At 42.2% G+C, this 13,696-nt stretch overlaps 1 protein-coding gene across 6 annotated transcripts in view; it reads left to right on the top strand.

The window, feature by feature from the left end:
• FGGY (FGGY carbohydrate kinase domain containing) overlaps positions 1 to 13,696 on the top strand; it is a 282,932-nt gene that overhangs the window by 98,321 nt on the left and 170,915 nt on the right. Inside the window, exons 5-6 of one of the 6 annotated variants that reach the window (XM_042030825.1) lie at positions 3,232 to 3,325; positions 7,393 to 7,453. The exons of 3 other annotated variants lie outside the window; for them this stretch is intronic. The gene's annotated coding sequence lies outside the window, so the exon portion shown is untranslated. Of the gene's footprint in view, positions 1 to 3,231; positions 3,326 to 7,246; positions 7,454 to 13,696 lie in introns of those variants that run through there. 2 more of the 6 variants (XM_042030823.1, XM_042030824.1) reach the window with 2 other exon arrangements.

Below are 13,696 nucleotides of genomic sequence, written 5' to 3' on the forward strand. Positions count from 1 at the left end.
CCTCTGCTCGTCGGCCTTCGCTGTGTCGCAGCCGCCCCCAGCTCTGATGTCAGAGCCCCGCTGCTCCTCACGCCGTCCCGACGAAAGCAGAAGAGGCACAAAAAGAGGAAGGAAAGCAAACGAAGGACAAGAAGTGCAGACTCGAGTGTTACAAGTCTGACGGCTCGTTTGATTTCCATGGGCTTCCTCGGGAGAAACAGTCAGTGCTGGGGAAGCAATTTCAGAAAGAATCAGCTGCTGTTCTCAAAAGTGATCTGGCACCGACTGCTTAATGCCGTGTGGGCACGTCCTGCTGCAGTCAGACCCACGGTGGGGTTCTCCTCCTGACACCTTGGGTGTCTGTGCTGAATGTTTTCATCCTTTGTGAGTCACTCCTGTCTCATTTCTGATTCCCTGCTACAGCAGAGCCAGGAAAGCTCCCTTAGTTCAACCCCAACGTGACCGTATGTGTTTGGCCCCATTGCTCAGGGTCATCTCCCTCTCAGACTCCCCTCACTATGTGGTCACACTGATATTTTCCCTGGTTTTCAGGAGCCAGGAACTGCTGGTTCAGCCAGACTGCTCCCCTTCCACAAAACCAGGATCTCACCCTCAGAGCCTGTTAATCCCTTCATTTCCCCCTGTTCAGCCACACTCCCAGAAGTCCAGCCTTGTTCAGCAGGAGGGCAGCTCTTCCAAAGGGATCCTTTAGGTCTGTCTAAGCTATTAACAACAGACCCGGACAAAACAATAACTGAGGAAACCTGCATCGATTTCCTGGCTGCTCCACAGTGTATTGTGTGTCTTGGTCAGCAGCTTTGAGATGTCCAGGTTTCCTTCAGTTCACGGCTTCTCCCTGATTTATACAGTCTGTCTTATTCCTGCTGACATTTTGTTCGTTTTCCAGACAGCTCAGCGAGGGACTGTCATCATCTCATTTGTCAACTATCTCCTTCATCCAGTCTGTCCATTGGGCAACCATCATTATTAGGCAATCCCAGCCTTCCACAAGACAGTTCCCAGCTCTTTAAACTTGTAAAATGGTTTTCCTGAATCATCTTTTTTGTTTTTTTCCAGTGGTCCTCCATTTGAATAGAAGAGCACCAGAGTTTAGCAGCCCTCCATTGTAGTCCCGGATAGAATGGAAGAATTAATCCTGTCACCTGTTGTGGATTTATCTCTATGTAGGGACAGGGAAGCTGCTAACTCCCACACTCAAATCGAATTTTAAGTCTGACATGAATAAATGCGTAAAATGCAAGTCCCTAACACTGAATACACAAACTCTCTGTAGACTGTCTAAATTATTTCAGGCTAGTTTAATGAAATTAAATTACATAAAAGGCATACAAAGCAACACATTGTTATGTAAAACTCTACAAAGCAAGTGCTGTGATTTTAACTGAGTTGAACAAATAAAAAATTAAGTGTAATTTTTGTTCAGGGCCATGTGTTAGCTTTTGAAAACAAAAAGGAAATAAATGAACCAAGTCACACAGAACATATGTCTGCAGAATAATGGTAAAATACATACTGTAGCTGGACATCTTGGAAGTGTGGTTTTAATTCTTGCTGGTGTTGTGGCTGGAGGCTTTTGTTGTGCAAAAAGGCTACACTGTGTTTGTTTTACAATACAGAATGTTTTTTATTCCTACTACATCAGGAATAATGTAATCCTCTTGGAATAATGTGGTGCGTTCTGAGTCCTTCAGCTGAGACACTTTCCTGGGAAGTGCTGGCAACGTGCAAAAGGCACTGCTCAGTGCTGCTGACAGTGATCATCCCAGCCAGGGTATGGAGGAGATTGACTTGGGCTATCAAGCCATAAACTTTGAGGCCTAGAATTCCAAAGGAAGGTTTCCCTGTGAGCAGCTGGCTTTAAGCAGTTTCACACAGAATTTCTGTCACTGTACCCTCAGGGTTGCTTTGTTTAAAAAGCTGTGGGAGAAGTTCCTGTGCTCCCTATCGTGTGCACACTGATTTTGGGAAGAGAGGAGGTGGTGGCTCCTCTCTTCTGGCCATGCCAAGAAGACTCTTGCAATGCATGGCTGGAAAGGTACTTGTCTCTGTTGGCATGTTCCCATTCCCGAGCCCCCGAGTGCTGCATCACATCCCTGTCCCTCCCAGGGCAGTGAAGTCGTGGGGCGTTGCTGGCAGCGTTCAGAGCATGGGCCAACAGTGTAACAGCTTAATTAGCTCTTCCTTGTTAAGCAAGATTTCATAATGTAGGTACACGTGTTTAGCTGTCAGCTCCATTCTTGCAATAAAAGGAAAACCAAACCAGTAATAGAGAATTGCACAAGTCGATCTCCAAATAATGGCATTGGGTGGAACATGAGAATTAGGAGCTGTGGCTGCAAAGCAGATTGGTGCTTCCTATTCCTCCTAAAAACAGCTCTTCAAACTGATGCAGCAACCAAGGGGGATATTGAAAGCATGGGGATGCCTTTGTATCCCTCCTGGTGCTCCTGATCCAGGTGGAAGTGAGGAACTCAGCCCCACACCTCATCCTCTGTCTCTGAGAGGAATTTAGTTCCAGGGTACTGAGCAAAAGTACTGCAAATTCACCCTCCTACTTCATGCTGTGAGAGTCCCTGACATTGCACAGACCTTTGAGCTCCCAGGTCATGAAGTACTCAGTAACCAGGCACTGACTTTTCAGTATTATTTTGAACGGTTGTAGAAAAAGATTTCTGAATGCGTAGATAAATCAAGCATTAAAAGTAGAGACAAAATTATTGCAAAAATATGGAAAAATTACTTTTAAAAATCACCCATAATTTCAATTTTTAAAGGTCTTAGCTTAGATTTAGAAGGTAATGATTCATTTTTGTAGCATTTTGTTGTATTACATGAAATACTATTTTTTGGTGAAGGCAGGTTAACATGACCAGGAGATGCGTATTCATCTCTCAGTACATTTGTATTAAAATCAATGAGTAATTGAAATGATTAATACCATTCCAGATTTCTTCAAACAACATTAAGCCACAAATGTCTTATTTTTAAAACCCCAGAGTTTTCCTCAGATGTTTATTTTTGAAACTGTGGTAGTGTTGCATACCTAAAATATGAATGCATTGAGAGTGGCGGAATGTCCTCGTAATAGAATATATTATACATAGCCTTCTAAAATATAAAGGCTTCCAAAAGCATTTGCAAAATTTAGATTTCAAAGCACCAAGTTCCTACAGTTTTGTCCAGATTAGATAAAAAAAAAAGAAGAATACTGAATTTGAGTCTTTTTTACAGAAGTCACTGAGACAACTTCTTCTGACTTCATTATTTACATGCCAGCTCATAAAATTCTGGAAAAAATGAGGAGAGGGGGTTCTTCAGGACAGAGGTAAGAGATACCTGAAATACCACATTCCAGAGTGATTCTCCTCACCCCCAGTTTTGCTGTGCTTTGTCTTGGGAGTTTCTTTGGCTTGGGCAGGGAGTTATCCTGATGGATCATTGCTGTGCCCCACAGCTGACCCCAAGCTCTCCCCTTCCCCGTCCTGAGTCACACACTGTGGATGGCAGCGTACTGGGACAGAGCAGAAAGGGACAAAATCGCTCAGCACTGTGGGGGTGTGAGACAAACCCAGTTTCAAACCTTGGTACCTCCTTTTTAGGGTATTTCAGCTGACAAGACACATTGGAAACTCTTGTCTCTGACATGGATTTTTGCAGAAGTGCCCGACACTGAATGATGGCACAGCGGTAATCCCTAGGACTTTCTTCCTTCACAGATTAAAGTTATGACCCCATTTTGCTTGTAAATTAACTTGAATTATCACCTAGGGCAACTAATGCTCTTGATCAAAATGTTACTGACAAATTTGTTGTTTACTTGAATCTAGACATAAACATGACCTTTGAACACTGTGAGGAAGAAGCTTTTTTTTCACACGCATTTTTCACCAGAAAAACAAAATCTTGGAGATGATTTTATCCACAATTGTTTGCTTAATTATTAACATATTTTTTTAATGAATTGGTAATGTTTTGTGGGGGAGGGAGAAATAGTTTTCTAGGCAGTTCTGTTCTGAACCAAACCCCATCTGACATGGACATAATCAAGATTTTACAACTACTTCAGTGGATCAGTGCAGGAAGCAGTCATTTACACTCCCCTGGAAGTGGGAATGCTGCACATGCACCATCATCAGGGGTACTCAAATGAACCTCAAAAAGAATGCTATTAAGCTTTTTGCATTAATTATGCGTAAACCCATCCCTCTAGTGATACTGGGGCTAATTTTTAATTGATACCTTTAAATCAATTCCTTCATGGACAGGCAGTGGTTGATGATGAACTGTTACTCAGGGGCACTCTCGGGGAAGGGAAGCCAATATTGTCCCGTCAGCAGTCAGGTACATTACAGCCATTGCTGTACGTCTCCTTCTGATGTGTTTTGATGGTGCTCATTTCTCCTGGCATGCTTTTAGCTCCCAGGGATTCAGATGTGTCAGCTACTATAGCTGTAAGAAAACATCGATGATGGATTTATAACACCCAGACTTCAACTTACTGACCTGAAAAATGGTTGCGGATTTGCTTTTGCAGCAAAATTGGTTTTACCCGTACAAAGCCCTTGCTTCCTAAGTTCCCTTATCTGTATTTTAATGAAACATTTTATCCTGGTTATAATTCATGACTCTTGTCAGAATAAGTTTTCTCAATGAGGCATAGTTGGGGTAGCTACTGAATTTATGGGAAGGAATCAACTTAATCTCTTTAAAAGCAAAGTCGTCTTCTGAAGTGTCAATTGAGCTCTACAGAATGATGGTTCTGAAATATCTCCCTGTCTGTGGGAAGGAGGGGTTTCTCTGGCAGAGAGATGCTGGAGCTCTGTCAGGGCAGTGGTTGGCCAAGGTTGTACTCCTGAGCCAGCCATTCCAGCAGAAAAACCGAATAGATTATTAAATAATGAATTAAATGTATCTAATATATATTTTCCATCTACATTCTCCCATTGGAGGGGGAGCTCCCAGGGACAGTGTCAGCTCTGGGCTGTTCATGCTAGATTTGTTGGAAGCTTTACTGAATCTCCTGAGAGAAAAAAGAATCTGCCCAACAGCAATCCCACTGGATGAAGTCAGGAGATCTTGGGTCACTTTTCAGTGTGATTATGGATTTTCCTGTGTCCTTGGATTAGCTATTCAACCCGTTCTTTCTCAATTTCCCATCTGCAAAATGGGAATGACAGTATTTCCCTCACTGACAAGGAACAGACCTCTGCCTAGGTACTATCCCAAACTGTAGGACAGATCTGGGATATGTTCTTGGACTTGTTGTTTTGTCTCAAGTAAAGAGGGTCTCCCATGTGCAAGTGAAATGGGATCTCTCTCCTACAGCCATATCTTGAGGGCTAACTGGATTAGGGAGGACAAGTGAAAGGAGCAGCATTTTAGAATTATTTCTGTGCTGCAAATCAGTTTAAATGTTTTGAAGTTGCATAAGATCATCCCCCATAGATGTCAGACAGAAGGAGCCAGATTATTTGGCTTTGAAGTACATCAGAAAGTGGCTTCTTCCCCTCCCTTCTCCGGCAATTCCTCTAATATTTCCTCCATCCCACAGACAGAATTTAGCTCCTAGAACAGGCTTCCCCTGGAGCACCTCGGAGTGCATCCCTAAAAGAGTCACTGGGATGTTGTAGCATATAATTCATAACCAGAAACATTTCCCTTGTGGACAGGTTCCTTGACACACCCTAGGCTGAGGGCAGACAGCTGTGGTTTTCCTTCGGTTTCGGGAGGCCGGGATAACCTCCCTCCTGCAAGTCACTAACGGAGATGTTTGGCTCCTGGCACCTGCTGCCGCAGCGGTGACTGGAGAACAGAAGTTACTGAGCAGTGAACAGGGAGAGATCAGACAGAAGAAGAGCAGGATGCCCCAATGTGCTGCTCTCCTTGAACCTTTAGCATTTAATCTGAAAACTCACTCTGTCCTTGGCTCTGGATTGATGCCCCACATACCAGAGTGGGGTTAGTGGGATCAACCTCTCTGGAAGTACAGTGGGAGCAAAGGCCATCTGGCCATGCTCAGTTGATGGGTTTGGTCAGTACCACATTGGGCTGGATGTCCATCCAGTTCTGGTGGGCCAGGACAGTAAATAAAGGAGCTCTTCTCTCCTGGAGGAGACTGAAAGTGCAAATTTGGGGTCCTCACATGGGATGAACAGGCCAGCAGGGAGAGCAGAGCTGCTCCGCGGTGCTCAGCTTTATAAGTGGTGCAGAGCCCTGTTCCTTGGCCTGAGGAGACAGCAGAGCCCAGAAAAGGTTGCTGCTGTTTGGGGGGAGAAGGAAACTGAACCCAATTCCCTCCCCATCCCCACCCCATTGACTGAGCCCTTCTGGCCTCCTCGCGGGGCCCCCGACACTGCTCTGCTCCGAGAGCCTGCGCCAGGAGTTCCTACCTCTTGTTTACAGCTCCCTGCTCAGACCTGGTGTCTGCTCTCTCCTCTCAGCTAATTTGCAGACAGAGGCCTCGAGGGCTTTGGGTTGGTGCCACCAGACTCCTGCGAGCTCCAGCGGTCGTGTTCTCTCCCAGACAATGACTTCAGTAGCCTCCAGGCACCCCAGAACCTCCTAACAAACATCTTTCCTAACTGCCTTATTAACTGATTGCTCTAGTAAGATAACAATTAACACCCTTACTTGTGCCTTGGCTCAGCCAAAAATATTCTCAAGTGGACTTAGAAATGCATAAAATGAATAAATGATTTATGTTTACTATTTTTAATGGAGCTACTTATTAGCAGCTCTCTCATACAGAGCACCGTAAAAACACTCCTGGTTTCGTTACACATTTAGAAGGTGGTAATGAAAAGCTGTAGGGAATAAAATGGGGAAACATTCCCTGAGCCAAATTCTGCTCTCAGTTGTATTTAAAGATCTTGCTGAGTTAAATTCTAGAGAGGATTTTGGCCAGAAAAGCATTAAACTTGAAAGAAATTTCTGTCATCTGCTCATTGCAACTCAGCCATTCAGAACATGCCCCAGCCAGGAGGAGGGTGCCTGCCCTGTCAGTATAGACTCAAAAACCCAAGGGCAGGATGTGTCTCTGTGGAGCAGATCAGACAGGCTGTATTTACACATGCAGTCCATGTTCTTGATGATACCAGGCATGAGACAGTCAGAATTTTACCATGGCAGTCTGCAGGAGTGGTGCTGGCTTCAAGATGCCTCCAGCACCTCTGACCTTGGTGGGAAGTGGGAAGGTTCCTGCTGCAAATCTTCACTAATTTATGTTGTTTCTTCCTAAAAACACTAATTAGGATGGTGTGGTGGACTTCAGAGAAGAGCCCTGACACAGTTTTTGGGATATGTGCTACTGCTGGGTGACAAGAAATGCCACCCTTCATCCATGTCCTCCATGTCCTCCACATGGAAGTGAAGGTGCTGCCCTTTGTGTTTAAGGTCCAGGTGCATTTGGGAGCCTTGACACGTGGGAATGGAGCAGGTGAACTCTTCATAGTGGGTGAGTTACTCTGATTTGATTCTTCAGCCACAAATAGTGTTTGCTGAAATGAAGCGATGGGATCCATCCATGACACACAACACACACAATGCCCAGATTTGTTTGACCAACCACCTCAATCACGTTGTCTTATTCCAACTCAAAGAGAAGTCCCAAGCCCTGCTTCCCACTTACTTTACAAGCTCTGTGGATCTCTGCTCACTGAAGAGAGTGGTGCAGGCACATATCAAGCTGGTTTATCCTGAGATCTGTATTTAATATTTAGGATATTTCCTTTTGCATCCACTCTACCCTAAAAATGCTCATAGAACACTTTCGCAAATACCTTTAAATACCTGCAAATATTTTCCTGCTCTCTTTGCTCACATCTGCTGTGAGAATTAATAGTGTTCATCACCTGAAGTTCTCCAAAGAATTGGCAGTGCCTGATTTTCTTCTGGACAGGACAGGATTTCAGTGCTGCCTGAAAAATCAGAGCACTCTAAGGTGCTGGAAGTGCCAGATCATTAATCTCTGGAGATCCTAGAGAATTTTCCAAACTTCCATTCTTTCACTAATGTGTAAATGAACATCCTGTGGATATTATCAACATTTCTGGGGCAGCCTTATCAGTCAGTCCCATATGAGCTAAAGGCTACAGACCTGCACTTGTCATGAAGAAATACTGGATTTTAAGATAACTCCCATACCAGCCTCGCTGATGTTTCTTAAAATGATGTATTGCTCTATTTTTTTAATTTTCAGAAATAAAAATGAGTTTGCTTCAGGGCAGAGACAGTCTAAAAGCTTGTGCTAATAAATCTCTGCAAGTTTAGTAGTGCTTAATACATATTCTGCTTCAAGTGCTTTTTAAATGCATTATCACCTTTAAGTAAATACAGTGGAAGGCTGCCAAGTGGCTGGATGTTGCACTCTGTAAATTTATGCATTTATATCATTAATGCAATGAAATGTTTAAACCTTCATTGAATTTTGCTAACTGATTTGCAGTTTGAATGGTCGTAATTTTCTGCATTTATCAATTACCATTTAAGTAGCTGCTCTAATATTTCTGTTTAGGCAGGCAAAGCACATTCACCAAAATACTTCTTATCTGAATTAGATTTGGGATGAAGGAAAACAGAGGATGTACCCAAGGTATAAAGAGTTCAGAGCTGCTTGTTCTTGAAAGGAAACAGCATTGACAGGGATCAGCAGTTTGAGCACTCCCACCTCCAACAGATGTCAATACTCAGCAGCAGATTGTGTTCCCAACATTTTAACATCTAGCCCTACCTGTTCAGAAGCTTATTCAGAGTTAGGCATTATGGAAAAGTAATTTTTAAAGAGCTGTGTACTGTCTTTTAAAATTTATACTCATTTGCTGAAACTTTTTGACATGATATTAACATATGTGTTAAAAATAGGCTCTAATTTCTGAGCTGTTCCACATTAGGGAGTGATAATTCCTCTTGAATTTTTGCTATAAGGAAAGAAAAAGAATATAGTGATTCTGTATCTTTTTCTGCCTGTTTTGCCCATGTTTCAGATTTAGAAACAAGCAAAGAATGGACCAAGTGCCTCATATGAAGAGACAGAGAAACATTTCTCAGCTCCCACTTGGGTTTAGTTTTCCAGAGTGACTAATAAGAAGGTGGTGATTGCTTCATTAGCATGCACTGAACTGAGTGCACAATGTAATTATATATTTCAGTTGTAATTAGGACATTTAATTGATTTGTTTTAACTAAATTAACAGACATCAGAAAAAAAAACCCAAAGATTTGTGGCAGATTTTGAAATGTTTTCCACACAGCCAGCTGGGTTCAGCTGAGCAGAAAATATCTGTTTTATTTCTGGATAATGTTAGGAAGATCAAAAACCTTGTTATTGAGAAACTGTTATAAAATAATGTTGCATGTCTTCAGCTCTCTCCTTTATTTGCGAAAAATTCACCAGCTGAAATCCACAGCATTCTTATGGATACCTTTGGGGAAAGAAGAAGTGAGCAATGACTCCAGCAGGAAATGTTTCCATACATTGCCATAAGAAACAGGATTAAAATGCAGATTTCCCTTTATTGCATTGGTCAGTTGGTAACTCTGCTGCCCAGCTAGACAAATACAGGCATCATTTAGAAACATTTTCTTCCTCCTTTTCAGTCACCTACTTCCCTCTGATTGTTTTCCTGGTTTTGCAACCTGGCTCCACACTTCTTGATTCTGGGTTCTTCCAGCAAGATGCCTTTTTGCTTCCAGTTTCTAGTCTGAACTGCTGAAACAGCACGAGAGAGCCTCAACACGCAACACAGCTGATCTTCTGGAAGTATTACAAGGTCTCTCCCATCATTTTACCAACATTTTGTCTTGGAGAAGAGGGGGAATATTTAAAGTAGAGCTTAAAAAGTCTGTAAATTGAAATCCAGCTACATTCAGCCAGATGTTATATTCACATGGACAACCTAATCCACAGGACCCACAACGGCTCCCAAAACTACCCCTGACCCTCAGGCTGAGAGGGTTGGACACCCCAACCCAAAAAGTGTTCGTGTGTGAAACTCATTGGTCTTTTCATTTCTGTTTCTATTGCTCATGCCCTATTTTAAATTTTCCCCATTTCAGTACAGCCATGTTGCAAAAATAAATAACAGCCTCCAAATCCATCCCATGGGACTTGTCCCAAGAAAAATGCTGCAAATGAGTCTGGAGACAAGACATGCCTCGGAGGCAGCCGTGGTTTGCTGCTCGTGCATATCTGCAGAAGTTGGCTGTGAGGAGCAGTTTAGAAACCTCTGGGGTGAGAATGAGGTGGGGCAGCTGAAAGTGTTGTGGTTCCCACATTTATTCTGCTCTTGCATTTACAAGAATAACGTGGAATTGAGTGTGTAGCTGGACACACAGGGAACAGGAGAAAGAAAAACTAAAGGAAAGGCCGAGCTCCCTTCTGGTAAAACCCGTTCTAGCTTTTAGGAACAGCTCATAACCCACTGTTTACAAACAGCAGCAACATCAGTCTACAGCACAAATTACTCATAGTGAGAAAAAACAAACAAAAAAAGCAAGCAAAATCCCCAGGTTGCCACTGAGTTCTGACACAGGGCACTAAAAATAGGCAAATTCAGACTGAAAGTCCCATCAGGGCAAACAGTTCCCCTCTATTCCTGAGTTGTGAGGGACTCTGCACTAAAGGGGGGAAACAAAATTTGTCTCCAAAATGTTTTTCTTTGAAAATATGGTTTCATTTGAATGAAACATTTCTTCAGGAACTTGTCAGAAACAATTTAATTTTATCGAGAGCTCTCGAGGCAAAGAGATCCTCTGATAATGTCAATCACTTAATGTCAATATTTTTAGAACGTGCCCTGCATATTTTTATTTCAAGTGATTGTTCCTATTTACATATTTTTCAGTTCCTTCAAGAAATGTTTAGAATTAAGGTTGGAAAATAAGGATGAGATTAATTCATTTGATCCAACGGAAATAATCTAGTTGACACATAATTCCTTTCTATTTTTAATGACTTTATGTGGGAATAGCAGAATTTATTGCAACCCTGATAACACAGACTCAAAACCTATGGAAAAATATTTGCTTTAACAGCAATATATATTACCAGGAAGTCTTGAAATTAATGGTTTGTTCTAAAAACCATTTTGTTTTAAGTGTGTTTGCATTGAGAATGTTGGCTGGGTCATTATGGCTCTGCTTTAGGAATGAAAACAAGCTTTGAAATAACAGTTTTAATGAAATAATAATTAAGGGGTTTTTCCCAAGCTGTAGGAGAAAGCAGGGTTCCCAAACACCCTTTAAAGTGCAGGATGTTCTGAACTCTCCAGCCAAACTGAAGGAAAGCCACGGGGAACGTGGGGAAAACCCCTCCATGTGCTGTTGATTTGCACAAGGCTTGGTTGGGCTCTGCTGAGAGCAGCCAGCTCGACATTTAGGATTTGGCAAAGCCCGTGGGGAGCAGGGTGTGCCTGGCCTGGGCAGGGCCACAGCTGCATCAGGGAGATGCTGCACATCCACAGCAGGATCAGCCTGGGATGTGGGTCCTGGCTCTGCCACCCCTTCCCTAGCCTCAAATAAAATCCCATTTTCCAGGCTTTCAGAAAGCTTGTTATTATAGTACAACAACGGAATGTACAGAAGCTCAGCATCTTCCAAAATATGACCTTGATGCGATGTCATATTTCCATTTCCAATAGTAAAATGAGGAGATGGAAACATTTTCTTGTTCCTTGCCCTCTCCCATCAGGTTAGATTATTGTCTATCTCCTGCTAGCTGTCAGGAATCCAATCTCCATTTATGTCTGCAACTCAATTATATTATTTTTAGTATTTATCTATTACGCTTCTTTAGAAAAATACAGCAAAACAGGGAAGAATTACATATTTGGATCATCAGCACATCAGGATGATTCATAGCAAGGAAAGAGTTGGGCCATTTCATGACCCTTTCTATCACTTAGTAGCTAAAATTCAGTCTGTAAAATGTTTTCAATATATTAGATCTTTAAATACATATATTTTCTCTTAGAAAGATTTTTTTAAAGTGTGTTACATTAGTTGTTTGTTTCTGTGCACTCTAAGAAATCCAAACTTTGCATTTTGGTGCCATATTGCAACAGGAAGCGAAAATAAAAAGTCTAAAACCAAAAAGTGAAAGCACATCAGCCCATTTTGCCTTTCACTTGGGGTAGAAATGCAAGCTTTTAAAGCACAAATAGTAATCAGAGCTCAACTTTTCACTCTTAATGAGTATAGATTCCACAGCCAAAGAGTAAAATTAGAGAATAGTCCCACGTGCCCTTTTAAAAGTTTGAGGTTTACAGTCTTTTTCTCTTTTTATTGTAGGAAACCAAGAATCTGTTTATTATCTGTTTATTATAAAGCAAAAACACTTTCAAATGAAATGTCTTTGAATTAGAAAAGACTAAACCTCAAGTTAAATTGGGAGAGTTTGAGTGCACTATTGAACTCCTGCCTTCTGTTAGCAGAACACAGGAGTTTCTGAAATCTGAAGGGAAATTGCTGTAGGAGTAACTGCAGTAATAGTAAATTACTCATTCCTTAGAAGATATGGTATTCCTGAATATTGGACTCCAGTATTCATAGAATCACAGCATGATTTGCTTGGAAGGGACCTTAAAGATCATCTCATTGCCCTTTTCCAGGAATATTTTATTTGCTTCAAGCCCTTGGGTTTGGTGTTTCAGAAGGGAAAGGTGCTTGTCCACAAGCAAATTATTTGTGGTAACTCAGATTTCCAGGTATTTGGATAAAGGCTTAAATAATTTTTCAGACAATCCCTTCAGTGGTCAGTTCAGAAAGATCCCAACACCTTGCACAAGGGTTACTGGAAAATGCTTAACATCATCTTCGTTCTGCCCATTTCCAGGGAAATGTTGAGTCTCACTGGTATTGCAGTAAAATTATAATGTCTGCTTTCGAGCCCTTCCTGAAAGTGTCACATTAATCATCTCAAGCTATCATATCAAATACTTCAAACTGAGAAAAAACTGTCTTTCTGGAGAATGGTGAGACTCTACAGAAAGGCACAAATCTTTGCATTTGAAAGAATAATGTTAATAACTCACACTCTTCCAAGAAACATACCATTTTAGTGCCTGCTGGGTTTTGTTGTTTAAATCAGCGGAGTGGTCTACAGGTTAAGCTTGCTAACTAAATTATGAGCTGTAATTAAGCTAAGAAATGCCAGTCAAAGCCCCCCAGTTTGTGTTGAGGGATAACTGGGATCTGCAGCAGAGGAAGAATACACTTTATATAGGGCTGGCTCACGGAGTATTTTACATTCAGCATAAAGAGCCTTCTGGCTACTCTGTTGTATAGATTCCTAATCTCCTTTAATTCAATTTCCTTTCCTCCTGTGGGCAGCTGTAGCACCTTTTGCACCAGCTGAAGGGCTGTAAATCCTGCACTCACACACTCAGCTCCTTTCCCCGGGGGCTGGAGGAAGGCTCAGATCTGGGAGCAGTCGAGAAGGGCTGCTTTGACCCGGGCTGAAGAGTTAATCTGATGAAAACTTGAGCATGGCCTCGGCTGAGCTCTGCACTCACTTGTGGTGTCGAGCCAGGGCAGGACCAAGCCAACAAGAGTATTCTGGCATCAGCTCCTGGAGGTTACAAGAACCTTATGTATCATTTTATGTATTTTCTTTTCATGTGTCTATAATCAATTCCAGTGGCGAGGCTTGTGTTTTGGTTCGTACAGCCAAGCCAGCCAATGGACTTGGCTCCATTTTCAA

Source organism: Corvus kubaryi, unplaced genomic scaffold, assembly GCF_017639235.1.
Source record: "Corvus kubaryi isolate FWS band 111438036 unplaced genomic scaffold, C.kubaryi_AGA036_p1.0 37334, whole genome shotgun sequence".
Taxonomy (NCBI): Eukaryota; Metazoa; Chordata; class Aves; order Passeriformes; family Corvidae; genus Corvus; species Corvus kubaryi.